The following is a 9,358-nucleotide window of genomic DNA, read 5'->3' on the forward strand; positions in this document are numbered from 1 at the left end:
ATGACCACCAATTCAACTGAAGAAAGTTCCAGAACTTCTGAAACTCCCTCCACAACAACAAGAAATGAACCACCAGTCACCACTAATTTAACTGAAGAAACTTCCACAACTTCTGAAACACCTTCCACCATTACAACAAATGAACCACCAGTCACCACCAATTCAACTGAAGAAAGTTCCAGAACATCTGAAACTCCCCCCCCATAACAACAAACGAACCACCAGTCACCACCAATTCAACTGAAGAAAGTTCCAGAACCTCTGAAACTCCTATAACCATCACAACAAATGAACCAACAATCACCACCAATTTAACCGAAGAAAGTTCCAGAACGTCTGAAACTCCCTCCACCATAACAACAAACGAACCACCAGTCACCACCAATTCAACCGAAGAAACATCCAGAACCTCTGAAACTCCTTTAACCATCACAACAAATGAACCAACAATCACGAGCAGTTCAACTGAAGAAAGTTCCAGAACTTCTGAAACTCCCTCCACCATAACAGCAAATGAACCACCAGTCACCACCAACTCAACTGAAGAAAGTTCCAGAACTTCCAACCAACACCAGTTTAACTGGGACAATGTCCACGACCAAAACTGCAGGTCCATCAACCATAACACATTTTTCAATCTTTATCAAAAATGTAGAACTTCTGAAACTCCCTCCATTATCACAACAAATGAACCCCCTACCACCACCATATCAGCTGATGCTCCTTCCACCAGAGCCACTGAACAAACATCTACGACGACAACTTCACCCGACACTGCTTTCATCACCACCATTGAAGCTCCATCCACCACAAAACAATCAAGCAGAAACCACCACTTTGATTGAAGAAACATCCAGAACGTCTCAAAGTCCCTGCACCATCACAACAAATGAACGACCAATCACCACCAGTTCAACTAAGACTGCAACAGAATATCCATCTAGCACACCAAGGACCCCTCGCATCCCCTACATAGTTCCTTCATACTGCTGCCATAAGGCAGGCAGGTAAGTCCCACTGGGCCGTAAAAACATCTACAAAATATTATTCATCATATTCACCAGTGAAACAACTATTCTAAACAGCAGAAAATAGAAATTTTATCTGGTTGTTGTTTCTACTATGCTGCGTTAACTGTGTTAACTTGTTATTGTATGTAGCACATGGGAATTGTGGAGCCTGTTAAAGACAATTTCTGTCACAGGTTGAGACAGACAATAAAGTGTATTTTATCTTATCTATCTTGCCAAATGTCTATGCCTTCATCTGTAAATTATCTCAACTACTTATCACCTGTATATATCTTAGTAATTATTAGATCAATAAATGTTAATTTAGTAATATCAGTTGATGTGTTATTTATTCTTTTGGTGACAAAAGTCAATCTGCAAAAGAGTCTATGTGACTGATTAATTTGTTCTGATCAATCAATGATTAACTGGTTTTAACAGAACAATCATCTCTTATAACTGATCTGGTGTCTTATAACGAGGATAAATTGCTGATAATGTGCACGTTTGTGAAGCTTTAATGCAAGGCCTGTTATCAATCTTCACATTGATGACTCATATTGCTGAAAAAGTAACAGACCTTAGCCATTAAAACTGAACCACCAACCACTTCAACAGAGGCAAAATACACCACCATAAAAACAGAATCCACAACCTCAACAAGTATTGTACCATCGACTAACACCACAATTGAAATTACAACCATCACTACCCCAATGGCAACTGAAGTAACAACCTCTACCTCTACCTTCAAATGAGACAACACCACCTTCAACTTCTCAACCATCAGTGCAACTGAAGCTGCTGAAGAGATATGTCTTTAAAAAAATCTCTTGAATTTGGCTCATGAGTGTGCAGCGTTTAATACCTCATTTTACCAAAGGAAGCACTGAGGTGAAGAGCTTTTCCTGATAATTTTGCTGTCTGGTGTGGGGACCATGAGACACTGTGTGATAATCAAATAGTCTGGACATTGGACAATTAAGGTTGCCTAAACTTCCCAGGAAGAGAAAACAATCTTGGAATTTGCCATTAGTGAATCACATAAAAGCAACAATTATATTCTAAGGACGACCTGTTGTCAGAGTTCAGTCAAGTTGCTTAAACTTTTGATGGTTTTTCCAACCAGCTTTTTAACAATTTGTAATTTCCAACATTTTGGCTGGTTAATGTCTACAAAGTACATTCAAGATAATATGCAACCGTACTTTAATATTAATATATTATTAAGTCTTAGACTGTAAATACACTCACTGTTATCCATCAGTAGTGCTTCATAGTTTGTGTAAATGTGTTTGATGTATTTATTCTGAGCAGGCACCAAGCAAAAGACATCAACTATTGTCAGCTATTTCTTCCAAATTAATACATATAATAATTCTTTGTCATCCAAAGGTTAAAAAAATGTTAAGAGGTCATTGCCTTTCACAACCAAGGAAAAGGACACAATAAGATAGTAAAAGCACTAAATGTTCCTCCACCATTGGAAGCACAATTCACAAGTTAAAGGCTCAGTGGCTATACTACCTGGACATGGCAGAAAAGGGAAGCTATCAAGGGCTGCAACCCTGATTCCAGAAAGCTGGACATATGATCTGGAAAAACATTTAAGAGCCACAGAAATCCCATAACACAGAGTAAATATGAAGAGACTCAAAGAGAGGTACAGCAGGCAAAGTGATGTTCAAGTTCAGGAACAGTTTGGAGAGCTGGTTGTCTTATTATTTGACTTTAACAGGGCAGAGTCAATTTGACACTACATTCAATGACCCAATTAAAAGCCACATTTTACTGTGAAAAGTAAAGACTGATGTCAGATCATTTTCATAACTGCTCCGCACATAAGTGAAGCATAATTTATATTGCCAACACTTACTCAGCACTGAGGCACTGTGCTTAACTGTAATGTGATGGAACCAGATTAACCTGACAGGCCACATTTGTGCCTGATATAGGTCGTGTTCCACATTAAAAGCAGCACACATAGTATGTGAAAAATCAACGTCACAACATTGTACAAAATTATAGAATTCAATGAAATAATATATGTATTATTTACTACTGACTTTTGATGGGGGCTTTGATAATTGAGAATTAGATTGAGAATTAGATTATTACTGGCATCTTACAGTGTATATGAAGATGAATCAAATTTCACAACTTTGTTTTGTAAATTGGTTCAGAAAAAGGGAAGGACATGGTGGTTTATACTGTTGGCAGCACCTCAAAATAGAAGAGGAAATAAAGAATCTCAAACTCCACAATTGACCTTCTGAGAGGTCAACCAGCAAGCAAAAATAGGTCATTATATTAAGAGCGGACCTCTTCAGGATACACTATCTAATGTGGACTATTAAACCATGGTCACCTGGCATGGTACAGATTCCAGTAAAAGAAAAGTTTTGACATTGAAACACCAGATGGAGACATCCACTACATACACAGGGAAAAGCACAAGAAATCAAAAGAGTTGACAACGTTGTCTGTATTGCAAGAAGCCAGCAACATTTCTGAAGAATTCCATTTTTGTGAAAACTGAGGAGCGAAGAAAACCCTCAGTGCCATATTCAGCCACTGCCACAGACCTGGCCTGGAGAATGAGCATATAAAATGAGCAAGTTTGTGTTTCAAAAATCAAAACTGAAGTCCGTCTGTAATGATATGCACGGGTTATTTTGGTTCTTGCTCATTCTATGTGCTTAAAAGACATATTTATTTTAAAGATTAATCAATATAAGATGGATTTATATAATCTGCGACTGTAATGTGGACATGATTTGTCTAGATCTTGACTGATCAGCAACCAGTGTCAGACTAAGATTGCCAATATCAAAAGATAGAATAAAAAAAAACATAACAGAGGTAAAGGCAAGAATTACACATCATGACATTAAAAATCAAATAGTGGAGCAATGATTGTTGTGTCCAGTGGGCACCAAAGCCCCTTGAACTTGTTGGGATGGACCTAGTGGGTAAACTCACACTAACAGATGAAGGCAACCAGTGCATTTGATTATTTTATTATTAGCACCCACAGTTTATTCTGTGTCCTCATGCTCATTCTTTCATTTCAAGATCTTTAAATAAAATGGTGACTGACCACCCAAAGACTTAGGAATTCACATTTACACAAACTATGTTTGGAATTCACTTACATTCTTAGTATAAAACATTTTCAAATCAAGTTCCCGTTTTCTATAATTTCATTGTGATATTTTTGACAGGTTACAGAAGACGAGCTCAGAGACTTGCTGCTTAGGGAAGAAATCAGTGCAGAAATCCATATTCTCTGAAGTAAGAAAATACATTAAAAAGGTAAGACACAGTTATGAAAAATGGGCTAAGAGGACAATTTTAAAGTGCTTAAAAAATAAATGTCAGAAGCAGGAACATGGAGGGAAAGTGGAAACTGACATGTTGGGAACCTTTGAAATAAAACAACTAAGGGCAAAAGGATCCCTGCCAAAGTAAAAACATTGTTAGATCCTTCTCTGGCTGGTCCTTCAACAGCACGTTTAAAGACACACACACCTCTACACAAAACCTACAGACATGCATCACACTTGATGCCACACTTTCATTATCAGCTGATCAACCACCAACATACCTCCAGGCATCGGATCACTGAGATGCAGAACACTGTGGCTAAATTGACACATAGTACATCTCAGGTGACAGGTTTCACACTTTGCTGGTAACAGTAAACCAAAACATGTGGGCTGGGAGGAAAAACCAGACCCTGTGGTCAAGCATTAAGCTTTTTAAAATATTCTCTAAAAGCCTCATGGACTTGGAAGAATTTAAAAGTGAGGTACTTGTTTTTTCCATTTCATGTTTGACAAATTAATAAGTTCTTGCCCTGATAGACTGTGAATGCCTGCAATGTCTGCTGTTAAACATGTATATGAGACAAAGTTTGAACAACATTTTAAACATCCTTCAAAAGTACACAGAGTACAAGTTGTCATTATATCTACTGTAGGTAAAATGCTAAGAGTAAAATGCAAGGTAATTTGTGAAACATGTAAAATACAGTTCAACATCAGGTCGGAAAAGAGGAACTAAATTCTTTGCAGATACTATATCAACATAATCATACCTCTTACACATGGGATAAGGCAACACCTGTAAAATGCAAACATTTAAAGCACAACAAGTGTAGAAGTAAGAAAGGTTTGCATTTTCCAACAGGTTTCCATTTTCCAAATATCTGGTCAGTCCAGTCGATCCAACCAGTAACCACACCAGAGTTTCATTCAAATTGCTCCCTGAGGGAGGAAGACGCTCTAGGGCTCTGGTGACACTTCCATCAGGTGCAGTATTATTAGGAACAAAAGAACAACATGAGTCTCCAAACATCTCACAAACACCTTCTTTCTCCGTTCCACCTCCTAGAAATCATTCAGCTGGAATTGGAAGAAAGTCCTTCACCTGCTAATGTATGTGAAACAAAGCAGAAGACCATGTCTGGCAATACTGCAATATGTCATTTTTCCAAATTTGGAGATTTTTTTCCCCGTATCCCCATGTTCAATAAAACAACCAGCAAAACCTCAGTCCAAGGAGACTTTCTTCTTCGTACCAATTTAGTTTTGAGGACATGTCAGTCTTCTCTGGGTATATATATATTAGGTATAAATTCAATGAAATCAATCCTCACATATATGGTTTATCAGATGGAGGATTTCTTCCCTGTGGCTTTAGTGATGTCACAGAGACAAAGCAAGATTGACAATATATCTATGCATATGATACACACCCCTTGTTAAACCATTGTTGCTGTAATAAATCAACATTCCCCCCTTTAGACACATGGTTTAACCTGTCTGTCAACTTTATCAGTGTTATTACTTTTAGAACTTTTGGAATTTGCAACCCCCTCTTTTCCCCCTCGTTTCTTTCTAAGAGATAGAATTTTGTCAAATCACTAAATCATGGTGGGTTTGTAAATTTTTATTTTATAAATTTTTATTGAACACTTGTATCACTTCTGATGTAGACATCCAATTATCAAATTTATGGGGCATAATTTTGACAACATGAATGCATGTTTAAAAGATCGATCTTGAGAATTAGCACAAGGCAATGACTGAGCCAAATACACTTTTTGTGGTTTTCCAGAAACACCAACATGTTCAATGCTCATTTTACAACTTTACTTTTAATACTGATCTAGTTTCTCTCCATAAAACATGTCACCTCTTGACTTTTCACTTTCAGAGTGGATTCAGGAAATTTACTCTCTCAGCATTTAAACCTCAAGCTGTTTAAATCTAGCTCTGATATTATACACATCAAATCTACATTTATTCCAGCATGTGTGATCTTTATCAAAGCTCACCAACTCCTCATCCTCTGTCTCCCCATCGTCCACAATATCCTTTATAGACCGTCTGGGCCTGCCAGTCTGCCACTTCAGTGATGATGAGCACAGAGATGTGGTTGAGTCAGGTGGTGTTTGTTGTTCATGGTGTCCTTGCATTGGTGGTTGTGGCGGCACTGAGGAGTAGGAGTCTAAGCCAGCGTCCAGTTTCAGTGCCGTGATCTGTGGACAGAGAGAAGACACACTGGGAGTATATGGTGGTGGTGTGTGTTTTCTACTGAAGCGTTACCTGTTCTGTGTGGAGCAGCTGTCATGAGAGTTTTTTTTTTTTTTCACTTTTCTTTTTTCACATATTTAACATTAAGTTTCACATCTGTTTGTTTTTTTGTGACACTTTTTAGCCTTCTGTTTCTTTTCTTGATTTAACTATGATTTGTCTAATTTTGTTAGCTTATTTTTATCAAAGCAACCTCCTTGAGGAGGAATCCTGAAAACTTTCAAACATTTCAGACTTTTGTCACCATACCTTTCATAATCGTAACATTTGGAGTAATCTACTGTTTTCTCTGCTGTCTGTTTGGCCTCTCTTTTCTCCATTCTCTCACTGTCACTCAATTCCTAGGGCTTAGTCCAAGTGTGTGCACTTCCTGCCACACTTCCAGTGAGGAACTTTAAGTCTTAATTTTACTTTTGGACCTGTACTGTTCAAACGAACAGCAACTCTTCTCTGTGAACTCCTCCTCCCTGTAATAACGTGTGACCAGGTGAGAATGACAAAACTTAAAAGGCAAAGAGAGACAAAGAATTCACTTTGTGCACTTTTCCCCCTAATAAATGTCACCATACTTGGTTTTCATAATCTCAACAATCGGACCCTGCGGGGTCCAAGCCCCCTTTTTTCCCTGGCTTCCGTGCACAGCCTTAAACGCAGACATCTCTATGAGGGTTAGGGTATCTTCTTAAAGCTCCCAAGACATTAGCTTTATTTGTTGGCCCCTTCGTCCAACTTGGCTGTTGACCTCTATACTCCCCTACTAACTAGGAGTTGCTGAGTAATTAATCTTAGCTGTCAATGTCCTTTAAACTCTCCAATTGACTAAGAGTCACCGGATTATTTAGATTAATTCAACGAAAAATGGCAACTTGAGCTCAACAAAATCAATTTAGGAACTTCTTTACAACTCACCCGGTATCCATGCTGACGAGTTTTAATTTTTTGTTTGTGAATCTGGCAGAACATTCTCCACCCTCAGGCTACTGCTCCCAGCCCTTTTCTCCTTTTATGGAAAACTTTTCCCTTTTCAGCACTTTGATGAACATGTGAGCATGGAGTGAATCTGGGTCACTACAGGGTGGGATAGTATGCTGATTACAGAACTGGTCCAAGGTCAGTTTTGTCTAACACTTCAAGACAAAACATGTATATGAGACAAAATTTGAACAACAGAGCACATGAAGTAAACCTGTGGGCTCAGTGAGTAGCATGGGTAAGAGCACATGTTCAACATACAGTAACTTAAGCAAAAAAGAATCCAGACCAAACCAATCGCATCTCTCATGTTCTGAGAAATACTCATTTTTGTTTCCTTCTGTCAAGTAGTTTCAAAAATGTACAACAGTATTTAGAACCGGATCTGTCTTCTCCTTCACAAGCACCATTTCAAATCTTTTACTCAAGTATATAATCTAGATTTTAGTTAATATACTAAAGTACGAGTTTTCACTAAGGAACCAAGGCATTTCAAGCATTTCTCATTATGTTTAAAGGTGGAGCTCTGTATGTCCTGAGAGGTGGTTAACCCACAATGATAAATCAGCATTTATTACTTCATAATATTTTCTTAAAAATTACATTTTTATATTTAAAACCACCAGGTAGTTTTTATGTTGTAGCTGAATGGTGCAGAGATGGTACTGCTGACTGCTGGACTGATAGAAGAGACTGAAGAGGAGAACCGACCTGCCCAAAGCCCATTCAGAGAAAAACTGTTGTCATTAAAGTCATACACTAATCATCATTCATTAATCACACAAACATTAATTGTGTTGATGATGTTTAAAATGACTGCTTATACACTGTGATATCAAACAAATGTAATTTACCTCTGTTGCTCCAAGTCTATAACAAAACTGTTGGGAGGTAAAAGAAAGAAACAGATCTAGGGGTTGTTTTCCACTCGTTTATCTGTTTGTTTGATTTAATATTAAAAAACAGGACAATCCAAATATTCTTTCTGGTGTGGGAATTTGATTTCTAATGTCAATGAAAAAGTCCAACAGCAATATTTAGACCTAATAAGAGCAGGAACCATATTACAGAAATGTTCTAACTTGGAGATCCTAGTACCTAGAGTTATTATAGAGACAATATGCCCCTACAGTACAGCAACCACGATAAAGTCCCCTCCAAGTTGCCCCCGGAGTAAAGCAAATGTCACAATGCCCTTCAATGTGCCCTTGCAGAGGAGAGCAAACATATTAAAACATAATTTATCCTAAAAGTTAATAACTAATGTTGGATTAAGTATTTTTAAGTTTCTCAGATAGGACAGGTTAAAGTAAGAAAAGGTAGGATTTACCTCTGTAAAACCAAAAATGGAGGGAAAAAATCTAATTAAAACTAATAACTATACAACTACTACTACTACTACTACTCTCCTTTCGGCTTATCCCGTGAGTTCAGGGTCGCCACAATGGATCATTGTCCGCATGTTGATTTGGCACAGTTTTTACGCCGGATGCCCTTCCTGACACAACCCTGCCCAATTTTTCTACCGGGCTTGGACCGGCACTGCACAGCTGGGGAGGGGAATGGGCTGTTAGGGGTTCATTGTCTTGCCCAGGGACACTTCGATATATAGCCAGGGCCAAAACTAATAACTATACAAATTAAACTTAAATATGAACAGTATAGTACAAGTAATATATTATTTGCTTTGAAAGAAGGTCTCAATGTTCTTATTTTGCTATGTTTTTATCTTATGTGTAGAAGAAGACCTTAATAAATAACTAATAATACAACAAA

This window comes from Channa argus, chromosome 8 (genome assembly GCF_033026475.1).
Source record: "Channa argus isolate prfri chromosome 8, Channa argus male v1.0, whole genome shotgun sequence".
NCBI classification, from domain to species: Eukaryota; Metazoa; Chordata; class Actinopteri; order Anabantiformes; family Channidae; genus Channa; species Channa argus.